The sequence below is a fragment of the Pelophylax lessonae genome (assembly GCF_965119305.1).
Source record: "Pelophylax lessonae genome assembly, chromosome: 11".
Taxonomy (NCBI): Eukaryota; Metazoa; Chordata; class Amphibia; order Anura; family Ranidae; genus Pelophylax; species Pelophylax lessonae.
The window spans coordinates 155,627,751-155,643,610 of NC_138778.1; positions in this window are offsets into that span (position 1 = coordinate 155,627,751).

Sequence of the window (15,860 nt, forward strand, 5' to 3'; positions counted from 1 at the left end):
TAAATGGACGAAATTGAGGGGTGGTCTGGAGTATCAGCAGATAACTGGGGTTGACTTGTAGCAAAGACATTGTTAATAGATAAGACTTTACCTCCGACCAGTGCAGCTGATTAGTATTGATCCTCAGAGCTTCCAGTGGTGCCTTGGCCTTGGATCTGTTCATGGTGACCAGTCTTTTCTGAGCCCCGGATTCTGCCTTTTGGGCACTCCGCTTCTCCTTCCTGTGATCATTCCTATTCTTGCACCTTCACTGGCTGTGCCCTTTTATTCTGGCCTTCCACAAACAACTGTCCTTACCAGAAACAAGATGTAAGACAAGAAAACATAAAATTAGGCCAATCATATCCATTTTTCAAGTTAAAGAAAATAGAACCACTTCACATCAGGTGCCTCCATTTGTGTTCCCCATAAATTGGGAACCCCAATCAGAGTACCTTCACATATTAGTTGCCACCACATATTAGATGCCCCCATCAGAATATTACCTTAGATCAGTTACCCCAATCAAGGTACCCCTTTATTACAGGTGTCCCCTTAAGACTGTCCCCTTACATCCAGCGTCCCCATAACAGTGCTACCTTATATGAGGTGTCCCCATAACAGTGCCCTCTTAAATCAGGTGTCTCCATAACAGTGCCTCTTTTCTTTTACATCAGGTGTCCCCATAACAGTGCCCCCTTACATCAGGTGTCCCCATAACAGTGCCCTCTTACATCAGGTGTCCCCATAACAGTGCCCCTTTTCCTTTACATCAGGTGTCCCCATAACAGTGCCCTCTTACATCAGGTGTTCCCATAACAGTGCCCTCTTACATCAGGTGTCCCCATAACAGTGCCCCCTTACATCAGGTGTCCCCATAACAGTGCCCCCTTACATCAGGTGTCCCCATAACAGTGCCCTCTTAAGTCAGGTGTCCCCATAACAGTGCCCTCTTACATCAGGTGTCCCCATAACAGTTCCCTCTTACATCAGGTGTCCCCATAACAGTGCCCCCTTACATCAGGTGTTCCCATAACAGTGCCCCCTTACATTAGGTGTTCCCATAACAGTGCCATCTTACATCTGGTGCCCCCTTACATCAGTTGTCCCCATACCAGTGCCCCCACACATCAGGTGTCCCCATACCAGTGCCCCCTTACATCAAGTGTTCCCATAACAGTGCCCTCTTACATCAGATGTCCCCATCAAAGTACCCCTAGAAATCCATACCCCAATCAGAAAATATCTTCATGTATCAATTGCCCCCTTCAATGTGCCCCCCATATATCAATACCCCATAGGGGTACCCCCGTAATACAGCCTCCCCATAGACTAGCTGCCCCATTACATAAGGTGTTCCCATCATATGTACACCCGTAAAGCAGGAGCCTCATCAGAATACCTTCAAACATTGTTTATCCCAAACAGAGCATCCCCATAGATCAGTTACCCCCATCACTGTGCCCCCTTACATCAGGTGTTCTTCTTCACAGTGCCCCCTTATATCAGGAACCCCAATCAGAGTACCCCCATAGATCAGTTGCCCCATCAAAATACTCCCATAGATCAGTTTCCCTCATCAGAGTGCCTTCACAAATCACTTGCTCCATCACAGTGCTCCCATAGATCAGTTATCCCATCAGAATGTCCCCTTAGATTAGTTGCAGCCTTAGATTATCCATCAGAGTACATACACTATATTGTCAAAAGTATTGGGACACCTGCCTTAACACGCACATGAAATTTAATGGCATCCCAGTCTTAGTCCATAGGGTTCAATATCGAGTTGGCCCACCCTTTGCAGCTATTACAGCTTCAACTCTTCTGGGAAGGCTGTCCACAGGGTTTAGGAGTGTGTCTATGGGAATGTTTGACCATTCTTCCACAAGAGCATTTGTGAGGTCAGGCACTGATGTTGAATGAAAAGGCCTGGCTCCCAGTTTCCGCTTCAATTCATCCAAAAGGTGTTCTATCGGGTTGAGGACTCTGTGCAGACCAGTCAAGTTCCTCCACCCCAAACTCGGTCATCCAAAGACTAGGATGAAATTAAAATTCATATGTGTCCCAAAACGTTTGACAATATAGTATATATAGATTAGTTGCCCTCATCACAGTGCCCCAATAAGATAGGTTGTACTGACAAATCAGTTGCCCCATCACAGTACCCCCATCAATTTTTTGCCCCATCAGAGTACATATATACATTAGTTGCCCCATCACAGTCTCCCCATAGATTACTTGCCCCAATCACATTGCCCCCATAGAGTAGTTGCCCTCATCACAATGTCCCCATAGATCAGTTGCCCTATCATAATGCCCCATCAAAGTTTCCCCCATAGATTAGTTGCCCCCCATCACAGTGTCCCCATTGATTAGTTGCCTCATCATAGTGTCCCTGTAGATCAGTTGTCGCCCATCAGAGTACCCCCATAGATGAGTTGCCCCCCCATCACTGTGTCCCGATGAATTAGTTGCCCCCATCCAAGTACCCCCATAGATCAGTTGCCCCATCACAGTGCTTAGTGTAACTGTAGGAGAAATCCCTATAGCCTGACAGGAAGGAGGTAGGAACTAGTAGGAGAAACATGCACACAGCATGCATGTGAAGTCATTGGTTGCTAGGGATGCCGGCATCCCTAGCAGCCAATGACTGCTGCTCACAGGACCAGGACGTGTGGTGGTCCACCATGTTAGTAAAGGCTTTATGAACCTATGAGCCTGTGCAGGAGGTGGAGCAAGGGAGTTTATGTGGGAGGAAACTCCTCTAATCTCTCGGCATATGAAAGAAGATAGGAGAATTCAGACTGAGGAGTGGGTGGAGCAGAATAGTTGGAGGAGGAGTGGAGGAGTATGATGTAATTCCTCTACTGTAGTGTTGTGGGGGAGGTGATAGGAGCAGGGGCCTGCAGCTGTCACCTGTGCCCTGCCCCTGAGCATAGTGCCCGGGTCATGTAACCCTTCTTCCCCCCCTTGTCTTGGGCCTGCTTCCAGTTATATGCTCTATTGATCTACTGCAGGGGTGGGGAACCTTTTTTCTGCCAAGGGCCATTTGGATATTTATAACATCATTGAATTAACTCACCCCTAATCTGATGGCTGGAGGTGAATGATTTTAGCTGGTATTGATGATGTTGCTACTTGTAACTGGTTTTCCAGGTTTGCGTCTGTCAGTCTGGAGCACAGTTGACTCTTTGCTATGGTAAGTTTTGAAAAGAACTGCTGGTGGGTACTGCTGGCTGGTACTGCTGGCAAGTACTGCTGGCTGGTACTGCTGGCTCAGGCTGGTACTGCTGGTGGGTACAGCGGGCTGGCACTGCTGGCAAGTACTGCTGGCTGGTACTGCTGGCAGGTACTGCTGGTTGGTACTGCTGGCTCAGGCTGGTACTGCTGGCTCAGGCTGGTACTGCTGTGGGTACTGCTGGCTCAGGCTGGTACTGCTGTGGGAAATGCTGGCCATAGTTTCCCCACCCCTGATCTACTGAACATACTTCACCCAGTCCATAGATCTGCTGCTCTGTATGTACAATCACTCATGCCCAATACTTGCTGAAAAAGTGAAAATTGAAACAGGAAACAAAGGGAATAAAAAAAAGAAATATGGTGGAACATCGCATGCCGCTGTGACAAACTTTCACCATATCAGTTAGTCTGCGTTCACATTTGCACGTTCGGATAATGCGCACAGAAATGCACATTTCCACACAATCCCGGAATATGCAAAAAAATGTGCGTCATGCTGGTAGCACTATTTATTGTAAATGGCACCCCAAATGCCAGAAGATAATGCATGCTTTGCAACACGCAAAAACTCGCAACAAATGTGGCAAAATGCATGATAAAAAAAAACATACTAACCGAAACATGCCATGCGCTACTTTGCCACGTTTGTCTCGCATAGTACAGCCCAATGAAATCAATAAACTGCTCTATGCTTGTTGGGCAAGAAAAAAAAAAAGCTTGAAAAAATGGGTGCTTCCCATACAGGTGTATGTCAGAGGTATGACTGGGGCCTTCATCATTTCACAAACTATGGAATGCTTTGAGGGCAGAAATTAGCAATTAGCACATTGGAAAAAATGGAAAATGGAATAAAATTAATAAAAATGTCCAGCAGTAAAGGGTTAAAATGACCCTCAAAATAACTTTTTGAGCACTCACCCCTCCCCCTCTCTGGAAATAGAAGATGCTGGTGTCTGCAGACACTACATCCCCGCTGTGCCCCATGCGTAATAAGCTGCAACCTCTTTTAGACATACCTGCCAACTGTCCCGTTTTCCCGGGACAATCCCGGCAAATAGGAGCCTGTCCCGGGTATTTTACATTGTATTTTTTTTTTTTTGTGCCGCACCGTGTCGCTCTCACCCCAGCTAGGAGTTGTAGTTCTGGCAGCAGGTTGTCTCTCTCTCTGTGCCTGCTCACTCTTCCCACCTGTCGCAAATTTAACGTGTCACCGAAGGCAGGGTGTCAGCATGGTGCACTTTCCAAAATCCGCCAGCAGGGGGAGGCAGAGCACCTTCCGACAAGCTGGAGGCCTCCTCACACTCCATTAATTACTACTATCAATAATGTTTTTTTTATAGATATAATTTATACACCTGTTAATTGATACATATATATCGTTTTCTAGCTCTAGATAAATGTGTGTACATATCCGTGTATGTGTATGTGTGTGCGCATATATATATATATATTGCTCAAAAAAATGAAAACAGACCTCAATCCTCAATGGGAAAAATCTCATGCTGGATATCTATACTGGTATGGACTTGGTATGTGTTAGGATAATATGGACTGGGTAATGTGTTAGGATCTATACTGGTATGGACTGGGGAATGTGTTAGGATCTATACCGGTATGGACTGGGTAATGTGTTAGGATCTATACCAGTATGGACTGGGTAATGTGCTAGGATCTATACTGGTATGGACTGGGTAATGTGTTAGGATCTATACTGGTATGGACTGGGTAATGTGTTAGGATCTATACTGATATGGACTGGGTAATGTGTTAGGATCTATACTGGTATGGACTGGGTAATGTGTTAGGATCTATACTGGTATGGACTGGGTAATGTGTTAGGAAGGAAAGGATGCTACATTGTTTTATGTAAATGAAAATTATCACCCTACAGAGGGCTGAATTCAAAGACAGGTGAATAAAGTGTGAAATGTGCTCAGGTGTGACCATACAAAAAATGGAATATGTAAATCTAAATAAAGTATTAGGTGTAAATAAGTACAATAAAACCTAATTATACCAGATAGTATAATCATACTTATTTACACCTTGCACTTTATTTATGTTTCCATATTCCATTTTTTCTATGGTCACACCTGAGCACATTTCACACTTTAGAATTGCAGGGAATTGTGATGAGAATTTTAAAATTTAGGCAGAAGTAGTGCAGCTGAATTAGAGAATTATTCCAACTCTGCTACTTTGGCCTTAAGTTTTCAATTCCCTTTTCAATTTCCTGTAATTCTCTCTTTATGAAGTAGACCCTATAATCTGATAAGTAGGCGGAGATTAATTATGTGGAGTGGGCGGAGCTTCCGGGAAGTGGGTGTGGTAAGTAATTGATAGCTGTGCTGCAAAGTGTCCCTGGAAATTTTTTTCAAATGTTGGCAACTATGTGTACAGAATGCAGGGTTTGTTGGTGCACTACATACAGAGTGCAGAGTTCAGGGGTGTGCTGTGTACAGAGTGTAGGGTGTGAAATCTCAACCCCAAACACCCCTCCCCCCTCCCAAAGTTTCCCTGCATCTCTCTCTCCTACCTGGCCCAAATCTAGTACCTCCCTTTGTAGGTGGTGTGCCATGCATGGAGATCATTTTCTCCCTCTCTGGAGATCTGTTCCTGCTGTGCCCAGCCTCAAGTGTGTGCAGGGATCTGTTAGATCCGGGAGACGCTGAGCAAACCTTTTCCTTGTAAACGCAGAAGGCTTCTGTGTTTACCAGTGACAGTGGGGGGCCTAGGAGAGGAGAGTGAGAGCCGAAAGGGGGTGGCAGAGGAGCTCCACCATGTTCCAGCTGCAAAACTAGGTGCAAAGGCCACATGACAAGTGCTGGAGGGCCTGATTCAGCCCGTGGGCCTTCTGTTTGACATATGTGGTTTAATACATACAGCCCAGAAGGTATAGGCGCAGCAACATTTGTGCTTTTTATTTACTTCGCTTTGTGGGAACACAATTAAGTTGGATGCGGCCACCCATTATTAGCCCAGTTGTACGTCATTTTTAGGTAGCGCGGTATAACACATTTGTTTTTTTTCCATGTGCGTGTAAAGGCAGGCGTCCCAATACTTTTGGTATTATAGTGTATATACTGTATACACACACGCGCACTCATGTGTGTTTAAACTTTGGGGTGCCTATTTTATTGCAACTTGCATAGACTTCTGTTATATGAAGCTGCACTGATGTGCAGCTTTGAAATCGTGCCATGTCAGCTGTGTGAGCAGGGAGTAGGAGTATAAAAATCCAATAAATGTCCTCAAGGTTTTAGAGACTATAGAGGGCACGATTAAAAGAGTTAGCCCCACAGTTGAAGTGGGCCTGCAAATGATTCAGAATTTTTTTTTTTGAGTGTTTCCAGAATATATTATTCATATATCAGGGACTCAAACATCCATTACTGCTCATAGCAGGCTTTTAAAACCAGGCTTTCGTGCAATCCTAGGGTACCTCCAGAGGCTCTTTGAAAAATGAGCAATGATAGAATAATCTCCCTCTTTCCATGACTACCAATGTAAGGGGGAAATTTCCTACTGACATTCAATATAAGGGGTCACTTTTACACTGACCACCAGTGCAACAGGGCTTTTCTATTACATTGACCACCAACGTAAGGGGGCAGTTCTCCACTGATTACTAGTCTGAGCGGCATTTCTCCACTGACCACCAACGTAAAGGGGCAATTCTCCACTGACCACCAACGTAAAGGGGCATTTCTCTACTGACCACTAGGGATGATCGAACGGTTCGGGTCGACCATCGGTTCGACCCGAACATTGGGTGTTCGAAATTCGGCCGAATTCCAAAATTTTTGCTGAAAAAGTTCGGAATTCAGCAACCAGAACTGACCAAAATGCAATGGGACAGGAAATAGGCTTTAAAAGCCAGTGATTGGACCAGAACCATTAGTAAAAGCCAATTGAGGGGGCAGGAGAGTGCTAGGAATGTGATTGGAGTGACTAGGGGTTCCAGAGGCCAATCATTAGTGAATACGCCCCCCAGTATATAAGATAGCCCCGCCAAAATTCCTAGCATTGTAATACAGGGATGTGGAAGAGAGTGGAAGCAGTTCTGTTACTTCTGCTTCAAAAGTGTCATTTAGCAATTATTAGTGTGAGGAAAGGGATATCTAGTGTAGTTAGGGTACTATTTTCCACTATAGTTAGATTTAATAATCTAGTTTCTGTAGGGAAAGTGTTAAGTGCCAGGGTGACCGTAGTGTAGTGTAGGGTGAACTGACTCTGACTGCTATGGCAGGGTGACCAAACCCTTCCATGTCAGGGTGACCGCTATAGAGAAAAGATCGTTTCTCTTAGGTCACTTACAGAACAGGGATATGGCTTCTCGCCGGTCACCCTGCTTTTTGCGTAAGACGTTTATTGGGCTTTTTTGAGGACATGTTTGGAGTCAGGCATGACATCTGAACTTCTGTATATGGGTATATATACACACACATGTATGTATATATGCACCTACACATATATAGGTGTGAAAGTAGCAGAACCCTATGCTTGCGCTAATGAAATAATTAACAGGCATAGGGTTCCGCTCCTATAACACCTATATATGTGTATGTGTATATATACATATAAGTGTGTGTGTATATATACCCCTTGTAACAGGAAGTCAGGTAAATCTGTGAGTGTTGTCACAGATCGGAGATACAATTCACCAATTACTATAGGGTGTTGGCTGCAGAAGCCAGAAGAAATGTCTAAAGACGCTGAACAGACTTCAGCTGTTCAGAATGAGGGAGTTAAGGCTTCTATAATTGTCCAAAGGAAGTCTGAGGATTGCTGCCTCCGGAAGCTGTCTCCTGAAGCCATGTGGGCTGGGAGAAGGAGGACAGTCAGACGTGTGCCTCCCGACAGGATGTGTGGGCCTGGGAGAAGACCCCCCTGGAGTAATGTGTGCCAGGGAGGGTAACCAAGTGTGAAGACGTCTCAAAGGTGAGAAGACGAACTGTTTCTGCGTGAAAGAAATAAAGGACTGTTTTGCCCTGTGAAGATATTATAAATGGACTATTGAGTGTCCGCTGTAGGACAAGAAAGTCTGCCCAACAGTAGGTTGGAGACAGACTCTTAGGCAGGTTCCAGAGTGAGAAGGTAGCCGCCCAAAGAGGCAAGGATTTATTTTGGGTTTATTTTATTTTGAATGTTTTTGCTGCATGCAGTCTGGTGAAGAAAACACCATTAATAAACCAAACTGTTGTTTGCAAGCACTTTTGGGCTATCTCTCTGGGAAAACGCACCCCCCAAGGGGTCATCTACGCCTACCACTGAGCTAATCCCTTACACCCTATACAGAAGTTCAGATGTTTTGCCTGCCTCCAAAGACCCCAAAAAATGCCTGCACATTTTTTTTTTTAAACACTGTACATTTTGGAGATATTCACTGTACCTACAGTTAAGCCTTATTATAGGTACAATTTCAAAAATTAGTTTACTACCACTTTAATGGCACTGCTAACCCCTTGCTCTCCGTGCTCTCCGATCACACATTTTAATATTGACCAATAAAGTAGAGCAAATTTCTTGTGTGGACATTCCTTCTGAGAGGATGTAAATGGTCTATGCAAGGAGTGGAGCACAAGATGGCAGAGTGTTCAGACTCAGCAGGAGAGACGGTGATCTGGCAATGCTGAAGTGGGGGTAGGGACTTGTGGTTTGGTAACAAAACCAGCCAACCACAAAGCCATTCTTAAAAAATGAAAGGTCCAGAGTGGTGGGTGAATAGTGACATTAAAGGAGGGCCATCCTGCAGGTGTGGGTGTCTGAATCAGAGAGATTAGTGGTGGGAGGCTCAAAAGGAAGATCCTGGAGCGAGTAGATGAGTTGGACATCAAAGTGCATAGGACCAAGAAAGAAATGTTATGCAGTGTGCTGAAGTGTGCATTACGTCTCTCTTTGGAAACTGTGACAGCTCCTGTTGAGTAGGTTCCAGAGGTGCTTTTGTGTGACTAAGTATAATACCTGTGGTTGTTTTGGAAAGAAGCGTGGGTAGACCACTATGAGGCTTGCTGCCCTGTGGGTCTGGTAACAGCATAAAAGCTGGAGACTGAAGTTCACCAAATCCACATATTACTATAGTGCTACAACGGAAGCCTTCTTTGGATCAGACTCCATACAGCAGAAATCCTGCCCATATTACACAAAGGACCCGAAAATTGCAGCATGACACAATCCTGTGTAACTTTGCCCACAGATTTGTTTAGTCTTTGTCAGATCATGTGAATGTTCTAATCACTCCATTGCTACCAGCTGTGCCATTTCTTCTCTGCAACAACTAAAATTAAGGGTTTTCTGACACCAGAACAAAAACTCCATTCACGGCTATTCTCATAAAGCTGTAAATTAGGCTAATTGCCTCGCCGCTTAGGTTTAAAGTAATTTGAATAACACATGCTCTAAATTCCGAATTCAACTTCATCTTACTGAATCAGCCGTCTGGGTAGGAAGCACATTTTTTCCAGTTACAATAAAGACAAATGTGGGGCAATTCTGAGAAATACTCAATTCGAGATCCATGCCCTGCAGCTACTACTCTGAATTCAACAAGAACACATACTGGCTTGGTTAATAAACACAAACTAAGATAATGTTCAAAGTGGAGAAACCCATAACCAGCAAACCTATTTCAATCTATTGACATCAGATCAGTGAAATAAGCATTGCAATGGATGCTACACCTTAAAATTTCCACATTGTTTTACTCCATCATAGTGATAACATGGAGAAAAAAAAGAAATGAGATGGAGAATAACTGGAGGAGTTGTGTAGCAGAAGCAGTGGAAAGCTTTGTCTTAACCACTTAAAGCCACGTACACACGCAATGATTATCGGCCGACCGATCATCCGTCTTTTGTCCAGAGTTGTGTTTTGTTGGTTGGAATGTGCCTAGACTGCACACGAATTTTCTCGCCCAACAAAATTCTACTTCAGAAGTGATGTCATGTGTTGGGTTGCTTTCTTTGTGTTCATTCTTCACTGAGCATGCCCAGACTTGCTCATCAGATTTTTCCCTGTCGAAATCTGTACTGACTGCACGAAAATCGGCCGTTGTGTTGACGGCCAACAAAAATTTTATAGCCTGCACACCAGATTTTTTTCGGCCGAAAAGTCGAAGTCGGTTGTCGGAAGCATCATACTAACAAGCTGAAAATCGGCAGATCGGACGTTGGCCGAAATTTCCCGGCCAATTTTCGGCGTGTGTATGGGGCTTCAAGCCCCGGAGGATTTTCCTGCTCAAAGACCAGGGCCTATTTTGCGATTCAGCACTGCGTGACTTTAACAGACAATTGGGCGGTCATGTGACACTGTACCCAAATAAAATTCGTCCTTTTTTCCCCCACAAACAGAGCTTTCTTTTGGTGGTATTTGATCACCTGTGCGATTTTTACTTTTTGCGCTATAAACAAAAAAAGAGCGACAATTTTGAAAAAATAACAATATATTTCACATTTTTTTATATGAAATTCCCCCAAAAAAAGTAAAAATAAAATTTTTTAACATTTTAGGCCAATTTGTTTTCTGCTACATATGTTTGGTAAAAAAAATTGCAATAAGCGTATTTTAATTGGTTTGCGCAAAGGTTATCGCAGCTACTAACTAAGGGAAAGATTTCTGTCATTTTTATTTTTTTTTTTTTTAACTAGTAATGGCGGCGATCTGCGATTTTTTTTTTGGCGGGTCTGCGACATTGCGGCAGACAGATTGGATCCCTGACTAACATTTTTGACACTTTTGAGGGTACCAGTGACATTACTACAGTAATCAGTGCTATACATATGCACTGTTACTGTAAAAATGACACTGGCAGGGAAGGGGTTAACTTTATTAGTGATCAAGGGGTTAAGTGTGTCCCTAGGGGCGTAATTCTAACTGTGGGGGGCGTGGCTAGTGATGTAACCACAGAGACATACGATCCTACATAGCAGGATGGTATGATCTCTGTTCTTACATCAGGGAGAATGACAGGCGGCTTTGTTTACATTAGCCGCCTGCCTTTCTCCCTCTCCACCGGGAGATCGCGGGTGACCGACGGACACCGAAGCTGCCGGTCACTCGCACGGACATGTCAGGGAACAAGCGGGGGCAGGAGCGCACTTCCGGCGGCGCGCGCTCGCCCCCTAGAGGCTCGTAGGTGAGCGACGTAGCCCTACGTCGCTTTGCCTGTATGGGGATGACTTCTGCAGTAAATAGTCGTGCGGCGGTCGGCAAGCGGTTAATTACCACAGGATACGGTAATAAATCATAGAATATCTAATTTACACGTTTTTGTTTTTTTTGTAAAATTCTTTTTATTGCAGATTTTTCTAATGACAATAAACCATTATCCATATGACCTCCTTCGAGTACACAAAGTAAAAAATGACAAGCCTAAATACAAAACTTTGCTCCAAAAACTAGCGTTTTAATACGTCAAACAAAACCAAAGGAAATTACCAGCTCGACTTACCAACCAGCCGAATTATCCTAACAGTATGCGTTAAAAACAGGGGTTTAGATTGCACACATTTGCAAATACATGCGTAAGCTGCAGAGCCACTTCACAGCACTCCAGTATTTTGTGCAGTCATAATGCTACGTTTTGAGAGCCTCCATAGTAAAAGCATATGCATTATGTAGAGCACCCCCTAAGGAGCCGCAAGTAGATTGGGATTCCTTATCCTGCACAGCCAGGCACACCAAATTTTTAAAGTCGCTCCAGAGTCAGAGAACAGTCTGTGACTTTGTTTTTTTTTTTTTGTTTTTTTGAGGGTATCAAACTTGGGTAGGGATGGGAGTTTATGTGATGCCCACTTGACTTCAAAAAAACTTCAGGGACAACCCTTTCTATATACAGTCCTATATACAGCTCCTCTTCTTCCTCCAGCACACTCTTGCTTGCAGAACTCAGCTTTGTCACCCTGTTGTTTGTTTTGTATCAAAGGCCCATTACAGGCAGGGACTCGCAGCCGCTATACTTGAAGAACAGATAGGGTGACACTCACACTTTCCCAAAACTTCCTCTCTGTGGTCACTGCTCCCAGCACCACCTCTTCAGGACCTGCCAGCCCTCCTGCTTGCCATGCTCTCCACAGTCCTCCAGACTGACACTCACCAGCCCACCCGGCTGTCTCTGAGATCTCCCGGATGTGCTGACCTGTTCCTGCTGCCCTCTCATTTGCTCCCATGCCTCCAGGAAAGGATTCCTTCATGTGTTGTAAAGGGTCTCTCCAGCACCTGAGCCCCAGGCCTGGAGTCACACCCCCCCCCCCCCCAAAAGGGCCACCAACAGCCTCTTCAGCACTTTATATCCATCTTCCACCTGACTGCCCCTGCTGGCATGACTCATGTCTATGAGGTGAGTATGCCCTTGGCCAGCCAATTTGCTGAGGATTGGATGAGGCCCTCATAAATATTCATGACAGCCCATCCTAGCTTCCAACCACTACATCTGGAAATTTCTCCAAGGTTTCAGAAACAGGGGGAGGCACCAGAAGAGCTGTCAGATGAGTCATCCAGCCTCCCTGAATCACTTAACCCTGACCCAGATCGAGCCCAGGCCTGGCTCTCAGCCAAACCAATTTACCTTCACTAACAGCTAACTACTGAATATACACTAGCACAGTGTTTCTCAACTCCGGTCCTCAGGGCACACTAACAGGCCAGGTTTGCAAGAAACCTAAAATACATCACAGGTGATATCATTTGCTGCTCAGTGATTGCAGTATTCTAGTCTGCATCTCCATAAGGTAATACTTAAAATCTGGCCTGTTAGTGTGCCCTGAGGACCGGAGTTGAGAAACACTGCACTAGCACACTAGCTAGGGGGTGCTACACTTATAATGGATAGGCAGAGGGCAGGTGAGCCTGGAGGAGCCCACCCCTCCTTATAGGCACAGGTGCGCACTAGAAACCCAGCATATAGCACCATGGCAGCAAAGGTATCCAGGGCATCCCCTCACCAGTATTCCAACAGTACAAACAAATGGGAACTGCCCCCCCCACCTATAACTGGCCTTAGCAGCAAGAAGCATATGGAAGGGCAACGCATGTCAAACAAAACCAAAATCATACTGTGCTGGGCACAGCCTCTATCAGACACTATTCTAGCGTACCGGATATAGGTAGTAAATAAAATATAAAACAAAATATACAGAAAGCACAGGATTAAAACCGAACCCTAAAGCAAAACCAACCTGATCCATGTTAGCAATATCCCCCTCCCCTACTCACTCTGGTATAAGGAAAGGACAGGATACACCATCCTCTGCAGTTACGTGTGAAGGGGCCCTTTTCTGTGAAGTATCCAGGATTCCACATTTTATCACCCAGGTGTCTGAACAGAGGTGTAGAAGCCAAGATTTTGTGGAGTGATTAATCCGATTCCCGGAGAAATGTGGTAAGGGCCCGACCTACCGCTAGAAATTCTGTATTTTAATAGAAACTAGCAAAGAAGAACTAGCAAACATCTTCATCCAATATAACTTTTTATGTAACAGTTTGAAAACATGCAGCAATATAAAGTGGTAATAGTATTCTATCCTTGTAAATGAGCCCATATTAACAATTGAAATTGTAATTTAGTCTTATACAAAAATGTTGGCACCCCTTTATTTGTTTGATTTTTTTTGAGGAAAAAAGACACTAAAATGACACTTAACTCTGGAAATGGATGTAAGTGGTGAATGCGTATAAATTATTTTTGGAGAAAAAGTGTCGGTTCACACTATGGCGACACGACTTCGGGGCAACTTAATGAAGTCGCCGTACACCGCGACTTCGGCGCGGCTTGCACCGACTTCACATAATGGAAGTCAATGCAAGTCGCTCCAACTTCGCCCAAAAGTAGTGCAGGAACCTTTTTCTAAATCGGAGCGACTTGAGTCGCTCCTATTAGAACGGTTCCAATTGCACAGAATAGAGTACGACTTGTCAGGCGACTTGGTCGGAGCAGTGTGAACCAGCACTAAGGGTACTGCTACTTTTAAAGCGTTTGTAAATATAGTATTTTAAAAATAAAAAAAATGTCATAGTCACCTGTCCTTTGCAATGGACTCCTCTTCTGGGGTCCCCTGCTGGTGATCCTGGCTCCTCCCCCCAGCTGTGTACCCCCCTAGCAAGCAGCTTGCTACGGAGGCACTTGTGCTGACTTGATGCCAAGCCACCCTGTGTGTCTAGGGTTGCAATGCCATCTCATCCCTTTAAAATGGAACTCAAAATAATTACACAGGTTCTATCAAAGAACTCCAGCAAAGTCCGTTTTCTCCTGTATGTCCTCCTTTGCTGGAGTTCTTTGATACTTTAAGTGACTTATAGCATATGGTGCAGATGTATAAAGACATATCTAAACTAGAACCTATTTATCCTGAGGATTCTTCTGACCACACATTGCCAGTTCACCACACTAGACATGGCCTTTTATACCTAAGTATCTGTATACCTTCAGATACAGGTATTTAGATCCATCTTACTAACCAAGGGACAACCGACTGGCCTGTGTCAGCTGTACTTTTTGGACCCTTGTGAGACCTCTCGAGACTTGGCGGCAGATGCACTCTTGTTGCTTCCACCAGGACAGCACTATTACATCCTTCAGTTCTAGCCACGCAAACAAAACCACACCCCCCTCCCCCGCTCTCCCTCTGTTTATCCTTTATTGATTTTTCTTCACACGGCTCCCCCATCATTGAGAATTTCTAAATTGGAAATCACACAACTCCATCTATACACCCCTGAGGAAAGGTGGTTCCACCTGAAACGCGTCGGGTTTGGAGGGTTTCCCTACCATCATCTTTGCATTTTTGATGAACATTTCTTGCAAGCCGTGTTTATTTCATTTTATTTTTATCTTTAATTTTTAACTTTTCATGTGCTTCACACATTTACAATCCTTATTGTTGAACATGTATGCATTGTAATATGTATCCAGACACTTGATGTGTCAAGTTATTTACAATCTTTTAACAATTTGAATAAACATTTTTTTTGTACAATTGGATGTGCGACGGCCTATATAGTCCCACCAAATAGGGGATCTTTTGCCTTTTGTTCATAGTGCAAACAATAAACACCACAGAGGTGATCAAATACCACCAAATGAAAGCTCTATTTGTGGGAAAAAAAAGGACAATTTTATTTGGGTACAGTGTTGCACGACCGCGCAATGGTCAGTGCAAACAACGCAGTGCAGCATTGCAAAAAAATGGCCTGGTCAGAAAGGGGTTAAAGCTTTCCGGGGCTGAAGTAGTTAAACTCACTTGGTGCCTTATCACATTAAATTAGCCTCAAAACCTGTGTAATTCATATGTGTTTGGGTTTAAAGGGATGAGGTGGCAACCCTATGTGTGTGTCCATAGACATACACAGCATGGCTCAGCCCCTGCTGCTTTCATTTCCAAAGAAGAGGAGGAGAGACACCGCTGTCAGGTACAGCGCTGGATTGAGATCAGGTTTAGATAAGTGTTTAGAGGGGGCTGGATCGGATCATGTGCACAGAAGGTTTTTTAACTTTTGGGCAGGGGTCTTCAAACCAGATGTGGCCCTTTGCTTGCTTTCTTCTGGCCCTTGAGCCACTATTCCTTCCACTAATGCAAGGCACTATTCGTTCCACTGACACCAACAATGGGGAACTAATTGTCCCACTGACACCAGTAATGAGGCAC